Raw genomic sequence first — 19,491 nt, forward strand, 5'->3', positions numbered from 1 at the left:
GCAGAGATACTCAACAATTATTTATTGAATGGACAGATGACAGCTATTTAAAAAGAACACAGTAGTACCAAGAGAGACTAAAGGGAATTGGGTACAGACCTGCATTGAGGCTCTGTGAATGAGGTAGAATTCCAGTTAGACCTGAGAGCTTGTAGGGGTGGAATTTCAGTATGAGTTACATGAGCCTGGGGTATGTTTGATTAAACAGCAGGAGTCCAGCATGCAGTTATTAAGAAGTTGGACCAGTTGCCTCTAAGGTCTTTCTCAACCCTGAGATTCTATTCACTACTATTTTTTTAAGCTTTTGCCTAATTTTTTTTTTTAGTTTTTGATGGACCTTTATTTTATTTATTTGTATGCAGTGCTGAGAATCAAACTCAGTGCCTCATATGTTAGACAAGCACTCTACCACTGAGCTACAACCCCAGGCCCTCCATTCACTATTGGTCTATGAATTTGACTGCTGGTGAAGTCTGCCCCATTGGCTCAGCATCTCAGCACCTGAGACACATTAAATGACATTTGGGAAGATTTTACCTATTAAAGGTCATTGACATCATTTTGTGGTGGAACTTAAAAGGCCAGGGAAATAATTCATTCTTAATTTTGTAAGTCAAGTTTTCCCTATTCTTGAAAGTTTTGGAGCATGAAAATAACAAATCGTAATGGTGCATGATTCATTTTCATAACCTTATAGAGTTAAAGACAGTTCAGAAGTCAGTAGTGTTCATATATAGATGCAATGTCTTCTGGAAAATGGGAGAACTCATATGTTATTCCTTCTCAAATTAACTGAATCCCCCCTTGCTATGAGTTCTCCTACACTCTGTGTGTGCAGATGGTGGGGGGGAGGTTCAGATCAGTGCTGCCAAGCCCTGCACTGGTGCAGGATAATGCTTATAGCTATGCTTACAGACCAGAACCTTTAAAAACACAAAATACAGTAATTATGGCTTCATAGCACCATACTGGATGGATTAAAATAAACAATTAGTCATCATCTAATTTACTGATAAAATGAGAGTGAGCAACACAAAAGTAGAATGCTGTTGATGCCATTATTGGGGATTTTTTTGAAAAATTGTTTCTCATCTCCCACTGGATACTGTGCACTATGATGAAGTATTCGTAAGTGTCAATCTAAAATCGATTGCAGTTCTGTACTGTTTGCTGTAAGTATATAGTATAAAGATCTGGACCATTGACTGCATTTGAAAAAGTTTAATTACCATGTCCAGGAAGCAAGTAAAAACAGGACTTGAGCTATATTATATTCCATTTAGAAGAAAAGGGAAGAAAAACACAGAATTTATGAGACTATGAACAGTGATTATTCAAGCTAACTTGTACTAGGCCAGACTTTCCTGGAAGGCCTGCTAAACACAGATTGTGGGTCCCACCCCTAGAGTTTCTGGTGCTGTTGGTCTGGTTGAAAACTACAGTTTTAGAGCATAAGGCCTTTGAAGAAAAATATTTTAGTTGTAAATGGTTTACACAAGCTAGTCATACCTAAACATTTGCTTTTAGGTGAGTTACAGTCTCTGGCCTATTTTTGATTTCTAGTCATCTTTATTCTTGCTTTTCTCTCACTTAAGATATTTTTTTTTTGAACTCACATGTACCTATATCACTCTCTGCTCTATTTCGTACCTTTGGCAACAAATATCCTTGAAAGCCTTCATTATGGTAATGCCTCTACTTTGTAGAGAAAAATTGGCAAGCTTTACCTGGGTCTACTTTCTCAGTATTTGGGATCTGAGACACTTCTGAAACACCCATGTCCTCAGTCACAGGTTGATTCAAGAGGCTGGGCTCTTCAGGATGGTTCATATTAAAATGATGACGCAGGAGGTTTGGCTCTTCATGAAGATTTCTATTAGGACGATTTGTGTTCTCTTTAGGAAAATCATCTTCATGGGGTGGCTGCATCTCTACAAGGGAGAAGAATGCATTGAGCCAGATGGATGACACTATCTACCCCCACTTAAGCCCAATGATCAGCACTCCCCCTCAGCACACAGTTCCAGATACCTCAACACTGCCCTCCATGTCCTGGCATGAGCCCATGAGAACAACTGGGCAAGGATACGGGAGGGTTAATTGTTTTCATCCCATTTAAAGGATGACTGAACTATACAGTCAAATTTATAAAGAAGCCTTTAATCCAAAGTATTTAATCCAAAGTATTTCATAAACAAATACATTTATGATAGAGGCTTCAATAACTTACCTTCCCTTGGCAAACCAACATACACTCACATGAATAAATGTGCAGAAGAGAATTCTGGTCCAGAACAAAAGTGCAAAATGTCTATTCTGCTCAGAAATAACAGGAACTCTTTCATCTACAAGTGTGCTGGTCTCAATGAGCCAGTATAGAGAAGGGAATTCCATAAGTCTAGCTTGCTTAATGTGCCTTTCAAATATGTTCAAAGTAACCTAGGAGCCAAATGGTGAACCTATCTCCTTCCTGAGCTCAGGACATAGACCAATAGGATCCAGAGCAAAGATTATCTCTTTACAGGTTCATATTCTACCCTGAACATTCACTTGCACTTTGCATTCTTATCCAAAATATATCTGCTTTGATTAAATGTACAACTGTTTTCTTCCCCAAAAAACTTTCCTCCTTTCCCATTTCCATATCACCTCGTTCCTTGTCCATCATGTCTACCCTTTTGGCTGTGGTTTCAGTTTTCTTTAAAATCTTCCAAATTATACTCATTTCTTGTTTGTTTTCTTTGGTTTCTAGATAAGGATTGATTTCTTTTTTCAAAAGTTTATAAGCATCAGTCTTCTCCTGTTCGTTTGAGACCTGAGAAATGTCTACCCTTTTGGCTGTGGTTTCAGTTTTCTTTAAAATCTTCCAAATTATACTCATTTCTTGTTTGTTTTCTTTGGTTTCTAGATAAGGATTGATTTCTTTTTTCAAAAGTTTATAAGCATCAGTCTTCTCCTGTTCGTTTGAGACCTGAGAAATGTTGCTGGTTTTGTTTTTTTCACTTTCTGGCACTTTCAATTTATCTGGTAGTATTTCTTCAAAAAGTTCAAGTGAAGTTTGTTCACCCTGAGCATTATCTGTTTGACTATCTGCATGAGGATGGTTCTTCTGAGCCAAAAATTGTTCCTCAAGATCCACAGTGTTTTCTGAGAATGCACTTTCAATTTCTTGTGAGTTTGCTACTACTGGTTTAGGTTCAGGTTCAACATCCTGGGAGACTTCAGGAAATTGTCCCACTTTTTCTATAGCTTTCTCAGAATCTTCATTTGCAGAATCATACAATTCCAAAAATCCTAGAAGTTCTTCTACGTTATAATTATCAAAATCATCTCCTCCAACATCAAAACAAACAAAATCTTTCTCCTGTAAGGAAAAGAAAACCATTAATGTGTCAATAACAAAGTATCACAAAAGCAAACTCATCCATGCTCCCAAATTCAGGATTGGTTCTAAAGAATCTTTGAGGTCAACCACATTACCCTCCTCCAACCCCCACTGCCTAACTCCATCTATGGCTGAGTAAATCTGTCTTTTTCTAGACTACAGTGTTAGAAAGTCTATTCTTTCTTTCTTTCTTTTTTTAACATGGGTCATATTCTTTAAAAAGCATAATGAGTAAAAATGGTGACAATTTGGTCTCCAACTGCCTGACTCTTGGGTCTCTCTCAATTTGCTCTGAACATAAGTAGGGAAAGGCAAGGTATCACTTATAGGATCCTCCAGCTCTTAATATCTACACCTATGTTTCAGAAATTTAACTCTTAATCATTTGCTCGGGAGAAGCTGGAAGATCCTGCAGCATTGAGAAAAATGAATCAGTTTTAAAGTATCTTACTGAGATACAAGTACATTGGATGGAATAAAGAATGATATTAAGGAGGCTCCTCACATTATTATTACCACAAGAACAAACTGAAAACAAGATTCAACAAGGTATACACCTTTCTCTTCATCAGGGTTTCACAGTCACTAAGATCTCTCTCAGGATTATGTGTATATTATCTAGTCTTCCTTCTTGCTACTAGTAAGCAAATTGATATAAAAGGAGCCATAGTATGAATGGACATGTTTTTAAAAAAAACTTTCCATTCCTAATTAAATCTTCATAATATTCTGCGGGGGTTCCGGGGGTGGGGGAGGCAGTTCAATGTAGTAGGGATGAGTGATTTCCTCTCCTCATCACATGCATTTCTAAGCCATGAGGGATGCATGTAATGGGAAATACAATGAGAAGGCAGAGTTCAAAACAAATGAGTTCTCTGTAATCAGTGAACTGCTGTCACAGCTTAAATCCCAAGAACTCTCTTTACCAACAATGAAGTCCAACAAGCAACAGAAGTGATTTTATGGCCCCTGAGATTATAAAGAAATTTTAGGAACAGCAACAACAAACAGGATGACTTCATCCATTCAGTCCATCTAATCTAAGAACTGTCCTAGCCTAGCAGTTTGCATATTCTACAGCCACTACAAAGAGCTGCCCAAAGATGTTTCAGTGTTGGTGGGCATCAATTACTATACAATTTAAAACTCTAGAAAATAATCAGCTGAAGTGAGAATTCTAGAACACGAAATCCTTTCAGTCACAAAATCAATTTAAGTCAGAGCACCATACAGGAATGTTGTATAAAGGAAGCAGTTCCGGCCTTAAAAGATCTGAGACTGAACATCACCTGAAACGCTCAGGTCCCCTTTTCCAAATCTATAACATGACTATGATCCCGTATATGACTAAGAATAAGAAACCTTTGTAAGTACATATTTCTAGCCTAGTATAAAAGTTAGAGTTTATTAATTTAACCTAAATATACTTAAAATGTCTAATAACTATCCAATGAGTTTTGCCTGTAAAATGAAATTATTTGCCTCTTAGAATATCTGTTTCAATATATTAGACAACTCTCAGATTATAATATAATCACCCTTGAATGCCTTTCAAACTTTTTTTTTTACAGGTAGTCTGATTTCAAATGAAAATCTGACACACAAATGTTAGATTGCCCCCCAAACACATTATAAAACATTCAGAAGCAGTTAACTGAATATAACTGATGGATTTATAAGCCAGTTTACAATTGAGAACAAAAAAGAAATCCATAACTTACATCTGTTGGAATTTGTAGCTCTTCTTTAGTATATTCACGAACTACCTTGATGAAATCTTTTGGAAAGTATCCAAACATACGGCCAACCTATAGTGCAAAAGAGACAAATATCAAATAAATTCTGTACAAGGAATATAAATAAGAGATTTCTCAGAAGTGGCAGGAAATATACACATAATAGATAGGTATATGGTATAACCAAGAAAGAAAGTTGCTATAACAATTACACTGAGATTATTATTCCAAATAAAAATTAAGTACAGAACTATTAAAAAGCAACATTTCCAACCACTGAAGTTTTCTTTTTAACATTTAGCTTAATTCTCAACACAGAGCATATAAAGTTAAGACTTCTGAAGTAAATAAAAGATCTGCATAGAAGATTATTGGATACTATATGGTTAAAACTATGTAAATCAAAGCTGGTTATAAATGCAATTCCAAATAACCTCTAGCAAGAATTTACCTGTACATTTTGTAGCATTGCTCATAAACCAATATTTATGTCTTTCTTAACCAATACACAACAGTCATAAAAATTAATAAGTAAAAACAATACAAAAATCTCTAAAATGTATTACCACTATAGCAGATGTATTGATAGTATATGCTTTCCTAGCTTTGTCCAAATCTACTTTTACAAGTACTTGGGGAGTGCTGAGGGCCATTGTCAAGTAGGAATGAAGCTTCAAAATTTCCTTGCCAGCGTACCCCATGTTAAATGGATTTCACTGTTGACATTGCATGTAAGGTGACCTTGCTCAAGGACCAAGGCAGATCCGGGTTTAGAGCTGATCAGGTTTGAGGAAGTATCCCACTCCTTAGGGTGTTCCCGGTTTAAGACAAAAGGAGTTTTAGGGAAGTTGGAAGTTGAAGATTATTGCTGCTGGGAGTAGGGCGTGCCTGCAGGATGAGTTCCCACTGAGTTCTCCTGGAGAAAAAGTTTTTAGGAGGTGAATTGTTTGGGAGATTGGATTGCCCCCGAACCTGTGTGGAGGTGGAGTGAGTCGGGAATAAAGAATTTCTGTTTGAATCTACAAGGCTGTGAGTGCCTTCTGATTCTGTGCCCAGCCAAGACTGCGGCATTATGGTGGCCCGTACGTGGGATGTCTGAAGCTTGGGGGTAAGTGAATTTGCTCGATCCTGAAAGAGAGCAAAAAAATGGGTGACCATTTCAAAAAACAATGTGTTCTTGTTTTGATTTATTTTGTTTTCATTTCAAGTGGCCTGTTCCTAGAACTTTCTCAGGCAAACTAAGGAAAATGGTTGACTCAAGGTTTGAAGTTGTTCGCCTCTGAGGAAGAAAAATTGTTAGAGGAAGGAGGTACCCCAGTAAGACCAAGAAAAACTATGGCATATGTTGATACAATACAAAAATGTAGCCCATGGCTTTATAAAGATGAGTTATTAAGTATATCAATGGGACCATTATGGTATCCTGTAGAAGGATTTTTCTTCAACAAGAAAGAGATGACTAGTTCTGTTCACTATACTTGTCTTGGTTTTTACAGACAGCTGATTCATTTACAAAGCTAAAATGTTAAAATATCAACCACTAAATATGAAATCAAGGACTCTTTACTTATTAAGTTCCATAAGGTAATATATTTAAACATTATGTGTGTTTTCATAAATTGGCAAATGGAAAAATGTTTAATATTGCTTTGGTCTGTGTCTTTGCTGAAACAAGGTTACTAAGTGTTAAGATTCTATCATGTGTAATTTATATACAGAGAGTATAAGAAGTTTCAGCTGGGTTTCAATTACAGTATAACAGTACCTTAAAAAACATGAAAGTATTTCATCTTATTAAAGTGGAGTAATTTTATAAGGGTTGTTTTAGAATGTGAATTTATAAAAAGGGTTAATGGTTAAAAAAAGAGGTATAAAAAGATTCAAGATGTGGAAATATATTTTAATATAAAAGGTTAAAGGAAAAAGAAATGTTTCTAGTTGAGATAATCTCTGTGTGGTAAAGTGAAAATTTGTAAAATGCCATTTAAAAAGATTTTGAGGAAACTAGATTTAATTTAAAAGCTTGAGAAAGGTAGAAAGAAAAAAAAGGTATTTGTACATGGCAGATTGAGACAAAGCTTCTTAATGGAGTAAAAAAGAGCCTTTGGTTGAAGGGCAGCCATGTAAACTAATATTAAGCGATTTAAACAAAATCTAAGCCTCGTTTAAAAGAGTGAAGCTGTAGGTGGTGAAAAAGTACATTTAATAGTACAGTATAGATGATAAATGAAATGCTTTAAATGGTTAAATTGAAGGAAGATTGCTTTACTCATCAAACTATTAAAATGTACTTATTAAACTAAAAAGAAGGAGATGAGATAATCTTTGTTCGGTAAAGTAAAAAGTTGTAAAATGTCTAAGTACATTGCAAAAAGCTTTAAAAGGTTAAATTGAAGGTGGTTAAGATGCCTTCACGATGGAGGAAAAAAAATATAACCCATGAAAATGGGAAGATAATAAGATAAAAGATTTAGATAAAGAAGATTAAAAATTTGAAGTGGAAAACTTCAAAAACAGAAGTACAAAAAGGTAAAAAAAAGGGAGAAGATGTAGAAAGATAAAGATATAGGAAGATAAAAAGATGTAGAAAGACAAGAATTTTATACCCACAAAATAGCAAATGAAAGAAAACTAGGAGAGAAGAAAGCAACTAAGGGTAAATATAAAAACCTTAGAAGAAAACTAGAAGATAGAAATAAGATGGAAAATGGTTAAAAATGTCAAGTAAAGGTATTTCAGATAGAAAATACAAAGGGCTAAGACAACTATGGTTTCAAACCACATCTAAAAATTAAAAGGACTAAAGTAATTCTAAAAACTAAGGCAAAATGCTTTTGAAAGACTTAAATTTAAAAGGATCTTAAAGGGGTATATATCCCCCAAAGATAAACTTAAAATAACCCTTTTTTTACTCTAAACTTTTTAAATTTGGATTCATCAGGACTTAATGCTGCGGAAAGACATATGTATCCAAAAAATGTACATAAGCCTAAGGTACTTTGGAAAGATATTCTAACAGGACATTGGAAAGCTCCTGACCCAGTGTTTGTCTGGAGTCGGGGTTCTGTTTTTGTGTTTCCACAGGGAGAACAGCAGCCGATTTAGATTCCAGAGACACTAACTAAAACAATTTCTACAGACCAAAAAGAAGATAATTTGACTCAAATCCATAACAGCTGATATCCAGAGCTCCAGCTTGGCTATTCTTACATCTGCAACAGTGATTAACCACGGTGCCTTTTTTCAATATCTATTTTATTATTGCATTTTTCCCACATCATAAAGTTCTATTTTATTTTTTGAGCTCATACAAACCTAGGTTAATGTTTTTCTGATCAGCTTTGTTTTTTGACTGTGTTTTATTTTTTGACTGTGGAGTTTCTAAAAATTGCAATGGAGATTTTACCTAGGTAAAGCTACAAGGCTGTTATTATTGTCTTACGTGTTGTATGTTATGAGTGCACTGTTTTGTGTTGCATGTCAGTATGTGTGTATGTCCATATTTTTATATGAGGAGCGCTCATGAAAAAATGGATCCGAATTTTCTTTTTTTTTATTCACGTGATTTAAGTGGTTTAATCTAAATTAGGTAAACAGCTGTTAATGATTGTTTTCAAAGGTGGTTAACAGATCTGTTTGCTTACTATTGTTTTTAAAGGTGATTAACAGATCTGTTTGTTTACTTTCACTTTTCCTTTTCATTATATTTAATAATTCTCTTCAGGATAATGTCTCTTTAACATCATTGCCAGAATTCCCATCTCCATCCCAGTGCCAGTGAAGACTAAGAAAACCAAACTACAGCTTCTATGATAGCTATCACAGTAAACTGTATAAACTGATGCATCAATGAATATAACTCAACAAGTAATGCTCAATCAAGGACTTGATTTACTTTGGGAGGAAATGAACATATTGATAGACTCCTCCGATTTGAACTGCTTGCAGAACTTGCTTGGACTATATATGAGTTACATGCATTGTGAACTATCGTCTGGTGCAGCGAATTGTGGTACTGCTGGCATATCCTTGCTGATGGTGTCACTAGTGATGCAATTTCCTTGCCAGCGCACCCCATGTTAATTGTGGTAATGCTGGCATCTTTGCTGATGGTGTCACCAGTGACACAATTTTTCCAAAGGAGCTGTCAATTGGCTTGGTGTCATGGCGTTTCTGTATCCTCCTCCCTTCTACTAGTGATGGTCTAAAATTTGGGGGCCAACAGAGGTGAGGCAAGAACCTCACCTCCCCACTGGCACCAAGGTTAAATTTGGGGGCCAACAGAGGTGAGGCAAGAACCTCACCCACCCACAATGGTGCTTAGGCCTATCCACAAGCATGGCTGAATGCTGGACCGGTAGTCAGTGACGGGTTGATCTGGTTGCAGTGGATTCAACCCAAGACAGGAAACTGACGTCTAAAGGTCAGTTCTCCCATGACGGGTAAGAACCATATGTTGAATTGGACAACCTACCAGGCACGGTCCTTTAGCCACATTGCTTGTTGTTTAATTAATCAGAAGGGGGGAGAAAATTAATGCTGCAGTCTTGGCTGGGCACAGAATCAGGAGGCACTCACAGCCTTGTAGATTCAAACAGAAATTCTTTATTCCCGACTCACACCGCCTCCACACAGGTTCGGGGGCAATCCAATCTCCCGAACAATTCACCTCCTAAAAACTTTTTCTCCAGGAGAACTCAGCGGGAACTCAGGCTGCAGGCACGCCCTACTCCCAGCAGCAATAATCTTCAACCTCCAACTTCCCTAAAACTCCTTTTGTCTTAAACCGGGAACACCCTAAGGAGTGGGATACTTCCTCAAACCTGATCAGCTCTAAACCCAGATCCGCCTTGGTCCTTGAGCAAGGTCACCTTACATGCAATGTCAACAGTGAAATCCATTTAACATGGGGTACGCTGGCAAGGAAATTTTGAAGCTTCATTCCTAATGGCCCTCAGCAGGGGAGAAAATAAAATTACAATATAATGCATATGAAACCACATATCAAGCTTCAGTTTCACCCAAAATAAATCCTCTGCAGAAAAGAACCCCATTTATTTTCAGCACCAACAGTTAAATTATATGAAGTTACATAAAGTGTACAAAAGGTATATAAAGTTCCCCTTGAGAAAGACACTCCTATTACTAACTATTGACTAAAAGGAACAGAAGATTCTTGCCAATAATTAAAGGAAACTGATAGGCAAATCAAATGCACAAAAAAGAAAATTAAAAAAGGCTTCTTATCACTACCTCTAAAATATCCCCATTCATGAATGTTCTTGTTATATCTAGAAACCATCTGAGAGCCAGTATTAGTGGTAGAATACTGCCATGAAGATTAGATAAGACGGAGCAATTAAAAGTTTCATCACTGCAGATAAAGTCTGAGACTCTAGAAAACCAACATTGCAGAATGAAAACTAAAAACTCAAAAGGAGAATCATTTTGAAAACTAAAGAGTTTTTAATTTCTTAAGTATAACACTTATGACATGAGAGGCGAGTCTGAGGGGAAATATACTTTTCCCTTCTGATGAAAATTCTATTAAGGTTAAATTTGGAAAAGGGAAAGAAACCAGAGATGTATGGAGAAAGGGAACACATTTATCTCTTCTTAATCTGTGTCAAATGAGACCATAGATTATATAAAGCTCCATAATTACACACTTGGTGGTATCCCATTTCTTGTGATATGAAAAAAATGATGCAGAATCATGGAGGCTCATTACTGGAAATAATTTTTATATCTAATTTTGCTTCCATACATCATCCCTGCTAAGGTGCTGCTGATTTGATTTGTGGGTGGGGAGCCAAGAACTGCCACAAGAGAACAAATTCTGCATAAGCTACTATCAGAACAAATGTACTTAAGTGCCACTGCCCTGAAAGGAAATATTCAAAAGGAAGATGGATTAGACAGGGGTCCTTTCCTAACTGAGTTTTTCATTTTATAGGGAGCTAAGATAAAACACAACCTGACTGAAGGCAAAGAGGACAAATGAATGCCAGAGGAGCAATGCAAACAAGGTGCCACCCAAACACTCATCAGTCGGCAAAGATCCTTTCTGGTCAGGTGCTGAAAGCAGGGCTCCTCAGGAAGACAGGATGAGTGCTGCCACCCAGAATGGCAAGAGTCCTAGGGATGAACAGAGTTAACAGGCTACAATGTGAGAGGAGAAAATGCAAATCAAGCCCATTTATCCAAAAGCTCAAAGAAGGAAAGAAAGACGACTACTACATGAAAAATGCCACTTAGGTACATGGAAAAACAGTTCCAAGTTTAAAGGTTACCAATCCTATTTGGTATACTTGAAAGAAACAATAGATGGTTCTTTATATGGAGTACTGCAACTGGGACTCTGTCTAAATATAAAGTTTGTACCTAGAGGCACCATGTTTCAAGATCATTCCCTAAGAGTCAGAAATGGCAACAAAATGAAACTAGCTTTCCATAGGGATTACTCTTATTTTCTGTCTTATTTTCTGCTGTGTGGTGTTTTATTTAGGGTGAGAACTTTCAAGGATGCAACCCGGAATGTCTCTAAACTAGAACATTCCTACAGTCATCAAAGACCCTTGCTACTATTTTACGTAAACAATCCACATATCACATTTTTTTAAATGAAAAGGACAATACTCATAAGCCACTAGGAGGACACTCCTAGTGAATCTCCCCATTTAAAATATCAAAGCATGATATAAACAATGTCATGTCTTTCATCAGAAGATCCATACAACTGGCTGGAAGTAGAACCCCTGGGGGAACCTTCAGGCATAGAATATAGGAAAAGCAGGAAATGGATGACCCAGAAGTTGCAAAAAAGAAAAAAAGGGGGGGAAAAAGCACACAATGGACATAATATTCTGCTTTTTTAGAGTAAAAACAGCACAATTGATTAGGTAAAATACACAAAAAATCAACTTTAAATATGCATGCCTGAGTTACTATCTCTGACTTAATTTACAGGATTAACTCTAATGTCCATGAATCCTTCCCTTTTGAAACAGCAAAGCTAAGAATTGTCATGTTTTCACCATGACGACCTTTATGATGTGTAGAGCCTTCTGGAACTTGATGTGAGGGGTAGCAACCACAACCAGTTCAGTTCTGTTTCAGAAAGTCTCCTGACTTTCTATGCTGTGCCAGGCCTTAGGTGTGTTAGGAGCACAGGGCCTGGCAAAGAGGTCAGGTTAACTCTACAAAGACCCCAAGAAATCAGTCATTTAAATCTACACTGCTACCCATCAAAATTAAGAATATAACACCTGTCAAACTTTTACTTACACTTCCGGCCCAAAGTTCTGGTGATACCTCTGCAAGTTTAGAGTAGACAAATACAGGGTCACCTTTTTTAAAATTTACAAAACGACAATCTGGTCCTGTGAAATCTTCAACAGCTTCACCTCGATACATTAACACTGTATATAAACATTGAAAAAAGAAAAAAACAAACATTAGGATTTGATTTTTCACAGTCCATATTGACTCATCAGGAAATATGAATCCCACTATGAACAAAAATCAAGTTTTTCCAGTACTCTCTGGAATCACTTTTAATTCACCTGCTCAAAGTATCTAAAATCCTTAGAGATTTTATTGCTATAAAATACAATATTCCCTGCAATTAGACGAGGGAAAAGGAAGCTTCTCTATTTTTCTCTGTGCTGAGAAATAAAAAGCAAAGTGGCTACCACCAACCATAGCTGGTTTCAGTGAAACTCTTGGTTCTTGCAGGCCTCCTCAATTTTTTTCTGTTTCATAATCATAGAAAGCTTCATTTTGCAAATATGTAAATCCGAGTGTAGACATGGACAGGCTTAAGTATGGCTTCATGCAGAGGTAATAGGGAAGAGGTTAGAATATCCAGGAACCCCCAAGGGGTTAATTAACTTGAACTAACTGCTAAAAGACATTACCTTTAAGTGGCTGCAAGTGCTACCATGCAGCCGTAAACACTGTCAATTTCATTTGCAGCAGAGTTGCTGTCTCTGGGTTCAGGATCTGGGTAAATAACCAGGAAATATATTTTCTCTGAGCAAATATTGTTGACTATATCCAACATTAAGATTGTTTCAAAACATCCTCATTCGTATTTTTTTTTAATAAACAAAATCAAAAGTGGGTATCCTATCTGACAAGGAACAAGTTTAACCACGAGAAAAGGTCAGGCAATACCTTCATGCTTAAAATGCAGGACTAGGATCACAATTGATCTAGAAACTGGTAGAAGCAACATTTTTCTTTTGGTTGACCAATAGACAGTTTCTGATTTAAGATGAAATGGACAATAGATGTATGTAAAAAGCACAAAGAAATGGAAATAACACTTTTTCTAAAAGCCAATTAGCAGTAAAATACACGAGAATGTTTGTTTTATAAAAATATATGTCTGAGGAACAAACACAGATTTGGAGAGGGTAACTTGTTTTTTTGAAGCTAAAATAGGACTATTTTCAGAACTGTCAGCATCCTAATTAATATGTAATTAAGAGGCCAAGTTGAAGGTGAGAGACACTTTAAGGTGGGGAATTCTCATCACAAGTGGAAATGGCAATGTTTCTCTTGTTCCCCCTTAGGTCATAGAGGATTTATAAAACAGTAATATATTAGGTGACAACATAATGCATACTATGGAGCACCTATTTAGTTCTTTTTTTTTTTTTTTGGAGCACTTATTTGGAAGGAACACAAGGACACCTTACATACACACCTCACTACTTCCTACAACGCAACACAGACCCACCTGTTGTTTTTGGTCACATCTGTTTGGACACAGGCCATTTCTCAAGTTATGTTACCCCACTGAACCTAACCAACACCATGTCTTAGTACTGACGAAGCATCAGTGATGAGATTGTCCAGGTATCTCACGTAGGATAGCGCTCAATAGCAAAGAATAGCAAAAATGAAAGAAAATATCATGGCAGCTGCTTTGCTTCTCTGAGTGTTTATTTATTCCAGCCTTAGGGTTACCTCTAGGAACTTCTTAACATATATTGGAAACATCTTTTTTCTTTATTGGAGTGGAACAAACAATTCAAATTACAAAATTTGGTTTTGGTAACACCAATTTAGACATAAAGAGCTCAATGGTAAACTTCTTGGCCTTTTTAGCATGAATATTTTAAAATATGTACTGATTACAATTTATGGACAACACAGTCATCAAGTTGCAAGGTTACTAGAAACCAAGCGGGAGTCCATAAGAAGTATTCTGGGCCAGTAAATATATAGAGGAAAGAGGTTCCAACAACACTAGTGACTGAGTCTAAAACTGAATTGGCTTATAAAAATCTTGGAGTATTTTTTATTGTTATTGCAACAAACCTCTTCATCTGAATCTGAATGGCTACATCCTCCCCACTGCCCACCTCCAATCCAGGAATTCTGTCCGCTTCCTGCGCACAGAAGAGGCTGCAGTTCCCAGGTGGCTGGTGCAGATCCTTGGCCTCTTTCAAAAGCAAAAGATTATTGGCCCACCTGCTACCCTACCTCAAATATGAAGGGAGGCTTCTATGCACAGAAATGACAGGATTGAAGCAGAGTCGGGGCCGAGACCTCGGAACACATTGCGTGCCTGGACTCGGTGCTCTTCCCAAGCCTAAACTCTAGTCCCTGTTAAAAGGCAAAACCAGCCCAATCCCCAGTGCAGCAAAAGGACAAAGGGGCCAGTGAGCCTTTCCCAAGGAGCCCCACCATCAACCTGCCGCGGGAATTAGGGCCACCGAGCCCTGGAGAGCATCTGCCCTGATACTGCACCAGCCCAGGTCCCTGTAGAGGGGGCAGAAAAGCGCTCTGCTACAGCGTGGGCACAACCCCATCACCCACTGAGATCCTAGGCGAATCCTGGAAGGGAATAAACTGAGAGCTGTCCCTGGGGAATCGTGTTTCCCAACCCCCGCCTCAGTCAGTAGAGAAAAATAAAACGCTGGCAACAAGTGGGAGTCGAAGCCCCCCACAACCCGAGCGGGCTGGCTGGGGCGCCAGCAGAGCCAGAGGGGACACACGCAGGGTCCCGAGGCTCTGTCACTCCTGCTCCCCACCCGTCATCCTGCGACCCCCCTCACCCAGCCCTTGGGGCTGGGGACGAGGGAGATCGGAGCCCCATGCGGCCCCAAAGAGCCACAGTGGAGACCCTGGGCTGCCCACCCGCCTGTGCACTCACTGCTGCATTTGTCGTCTGCACAGAGTTTGTGTTTCGACCAGCGCTGGCCGGTGCTCGGGTCCGGTTGGCCCGGCACTCGCCAGTTCGGCCACAGCACGAACAGCCAGAAGAGCACCATGAACAGCCAGAAGACCAGCACCTGCGCCACAGCCATGTTGTGGTCACCTGGGTGAGCCGGTGAAGTAGGCTGCGGCGGGTGTCTGTGGGCGCGTAGGAGGTGGGGCTCAGGGGGCGTGTGGGTAGCCAAGTGCAGAGGGGTGGCGCCAGGAAAGGCTTACGCCTTTCCCGGGTGACACTTCAGCAGGGATATCTGGGGGTCAGTCCACAGACTCTACTGGAGAACACACGGAGCTGGAGCTCCGTCCTTCTCTAGTCCAGACCTTCTCCTCAACTGAAGACCTTCTCCTCTAGTCGCTGCCTTGGCAACTAGGACTCTCCTTCTCGTCCAATCACCTGCCTTTGCTTCTGTGCCCTCACAAGCGACCCTCCACATGATTCTAGTAGTCATCCACCCATCCCCCCCCCCCCCCGCCAACTGGTCCTTTCTGGCTTTCCTCAACGTCTCATTTCTGGTTCATCCTGAACTAGCCCACTCCACCATCACTCCCATCCCCCATTCCTGGTCTGGTACCTCCTTTTCTGAACTACCAAATCCCACCCCTGACTTGTCACAGCTAGTCTATGGTTCCAGGCTCCCTCCCCTTCAAACTCCTAGAGGTTCCTTGAAGCCCCACCCCAAGATCCCTCTGATTAGGAAAGGGGAAGGTGAATGGAACTGTGAGTGAGGGTGTAAACTGGAGACAGTGGCCTGCTTTTTTTTAAGGCGGGGACAGGTGGGGGCAGAGAGATGGACATTAGTCTTCAGGCTAAGATCTTGAGATTCTTATCTTTATCCGTAAGGGAAGAAATTATTTAATTCAAAAGCATATTTTTAACTCTCATTTTGTGCTACCATTCATGCCAGACGCTGGACAAAGCCCTAGCATGGTGTGGGAGTGAATGAAAATCAAAAGACAAGATATCTGGTCCTGGTCCAAAAAAGTCCACAACTTAGTGGGAACCAACTGACAAAACCGATTGTCAGAGAAGAAAGCTAGTAGCTAACATTTCTTGAATGCTTTCTTTATGTCCAGTTGTTATTCTGAAGGTTTTATACATATCAATTCATTTAATCTTCATAACAATAGTACCTTACAGTAGTAGTAGGTCCTATTCCAATCCTTATTTTAGAGTAAATTGAGGCAGTCACACATCCAGTGATTAATGGAGCTAAGTATCAAGCCCAAGGAGTAGACTCCTTTTCATCACAACCTATCAACTAACAAGCAATTGTACTTTCTGACAAGAGGAGCAAAATCTGATTTAAATCATAATATAGCTGAATTACTGATATGTACAGTTAAGGGGGGAAAGGCACAAGCTAGCCAGCCCAAGGAAGAGTGTCTGCAATGCTCCCATCCTGGGTGGAGCCATTCTCGTTTGTCTGTGACCAAGGGCTTGTTACTATAGTCTCTGCTAAGGTTATTCATCAACCTCCAACAATGAACCCATCAGTTGTTTCTCCAAATTAACTGAATCTTTAAAACTTAGAAAAAAGAATGTAGTCCACCATGTTCATAATGTTAAATAAAGAAAACGATGGAAAAAAAAGGTGTGCACAAACATTTGTCTACAGGGGCCATGAGAGGTCCCCGTTGGTCCAGTGTACTTCTGCGCTTTCTGGAGAACCAGTGGATCATACAGAGAAACTGTCTATCTGAGTCATTCTTCATTTCTTTTCTACCATGTATTTATTATGTTATAAAATGTATCTAGTAGGCATCTCTAACAACATGTTGAAAACTGAACTCATTTTTCTCTCAAAATCTGCTTTCAGTCTTCCCTATCTCAGAAATAAGAATGACAATTTAATTCCCATTATCCAGGTGCTCAAAGCCCAAAACTTACAAACCACCTTTGATCTCTTTTCTCTCACATTCCAACTCCAGTCCATTAGACAATATTATGTCTTCATTTTTATAATTTTATTGAGATATAGTTGACCTACAATAAATTGCACATTTAAGGTGTAGGATTTGATAAGTTTTGACATGAATATACCCATGAGACTATCACCAAAATCAAAAAAGTATTTCATCCTTCTTTGTAATCCCTCCCCTCTCCTTTTCTGGGCTGTCTCCAAACATCTCCTGTCATCATAGATTGTTTTGCATTTTCTAGAATTTGATATAAATTATAAAGCATTTTATTTATTTATTTTTCTGACTTCCTTCTTTCCAAATAAGCATTTGAAACATGCCCAGAATCTGACCACTCCTCTGCATCTGCTAAGCCAATATACAGGCCAAACCCACATCATAAGTCAACTGAATGATTCCCATAGCCTTCTTCTGTCCTTGCTTCTGCCCTCATTTTCCCCAATATCTATTGTCCTGATGGCAACTAGAGTGATATTCTTAAATATAAATTTGATTGTGTCTCTCTGCTCAAAATCTTCCTATAGCTTCCCATTTCCAAATAAAAGACAATGACTTTAGCCAGGCCTGGTCGTACTCATCTGTAATCCCAGCAGCTCAGGAGGCTGTCAGGAGGATCCTGAGTTCAAAGCCAGCCTCAGAAATGTAGTGAGTCCCTAAGAAACTCAGTGAGACCCTATCTCTAAATAAAATATTTTAAAAAGGACTGTGGGTGTTGCTCAGTGTTTAAGTGCCCCTGGGGGTTCAATCTCTGGTATCAGGAAAAAAAAAGCCATGATTTTATTATGGATTGCCCTGCCTTATTATGGACTGTTCTTATTCAATGTGACTCCCCTCATCCTCTTCTCCCCATTTCCTAACATTCTTCTCTTGTCTGTTAGTTCCATTTAAATACACCAATCCCACCCCTGCTTCAGAGCATTTACACTTGCAACTTTGCCTCAACCTTAACTGCCCAAATCATCTAACTAGCTAACTACCCCCTCACTTTATCATGTCTCTGTAACAGTGGCATTTCATGTGATAAAGACTTTTCCTGGCCATCCTACACAAAATATAGCCTCTTGTCATGACTATCAAGCCCATTACCCTGCCTTTCTTTCTTTTCAGACTTGCCTTACCACTTTAGACTTCTCTTACCACTTGCCTTACATTTGTTTATCTACTTGACTGCTCTGACCCAACCTCAAACACAATTTCCAACAGGAGCAGGAAATTAGTTATTTTGTTCACTACTGTTACATCAGTGACTAGGGAAATGCCTAGAATGTATGAGAGAGTTAACAAATGATTTGATGGATAAACTCATGGTTCCAATAATATTATAAATATACTACACTATTAACCTAAACACATATATTAACTATTAAGCCCCCATACATAAATAGTACTGAGAGGAAATAAGCTATGAGAACAAGGCATTTAAGGTCCACCTCTCAGCAGCATGCATCCTCAACTCCAGGAATGTACCCCTGAATGTGTTTGTTGAATAAAAACATACTTGTGTGGAGAGTAGTTGTTTGGTTACATGATACTGGAATATTTAAGTAGATCTTTTAAAACTAGTTTTAATTTTTTCTTATTTTTCTTATTATAGAATATGGTATGTTGTAGATTTTTTCTTATTGTAGAATAGAAATTAATGATAATTCATTGGTGGAAAAATCAGAAGAGCAAAATGATCTAATTGCATATTACCTTCTTGATATTTACTTTGACTCATAATCAGATATACTTTTATATGCATAGTCAGTGCTTCCAGTTACTGAAGAACTAGCTGCTTAGTTTGTAGAGTTTTCAATATTTTGATTTATCAGTATTATTTTTTAAACTTATTGCCTTAAAGACATATTAACTAGTCTGGTGGATAATGAGAAGAAAATTTCTCAACTGGCCACAATAAAGTAGTGGTGGTTCTTTCTACCAGGATACATACAATTAGTGGATGAATCAGCATTCACTTTTACTCATAGCATTTAAATATGTGGCATTGATGTTTAACATGTTTAATATAAGGTTATATTAAAAACCTTCAGAAAAGGAACAGGATAGAATGTGGTGGTGATTGTTGGCATGGAGATAAATAATCTCAAGTGAATTATTCTTTAATACCTCAAAGGGAATTCTTACGGGGTAAGGGTTGAGTAATTGTTAAAGGTAAATGTGACCAGTTTGGGTGGAGGGGACATAAAATTCTAAGATATAAAGGGTTCCTAAAGTCAGAGT

General features: G+C 38.3%; 1 pseudogene across 1 annotated transcript in view; it reads right to left on the reverse strand.

Annotated features, from left to right (window-relative positions):
• The window catches only part of LOC144372711 (transport and Golgi organization protein 1 homolog), a 161,557-nt pseudogene that overhangs the window by 36,023 nt on the left and 106,043 nt on the right, over positions 1-19,491 (reverse strand). The window contains exons 9-13 of the transcript XR_013432626.1: positions 13,041-13,125; positions 12,409-12,542; positions 5,107-5,193; positions 2,650-3,364; positions 1,728-1,931 (exon numbers count right to left, since the gene is read on the reverse strand). The product of XR_013432626.1 is annotated as a transport and Golgi organization protein 1 homolog (transcript). The remainder of the gene's footprint in view (positions 1-1,727; positions 1,932-2,649; positions 3,365-5,106; positions 5,194-12,408; positions 12,543-13,040; positions 13,126-19,491) is intronic.

Source organism: Ictidomys tridecemlineatus, unplaced genomic scaffold (assembly GCF_052094955.1).
Source record: "Ictidomys tridecemlineatus isolate mIctTri1 unplaced genomic scaffold, mIctTri1.hap1 Scaffold_148, whole genome shotgun sequence".
NCBI classification, from domain to species: domain Eukaryota; kingdom Metazoa; phylum Chordata; class Mammalia; order Rodentia; family Sciuridae; genus Ictidomys; species Ictidomys tridecemlineatus.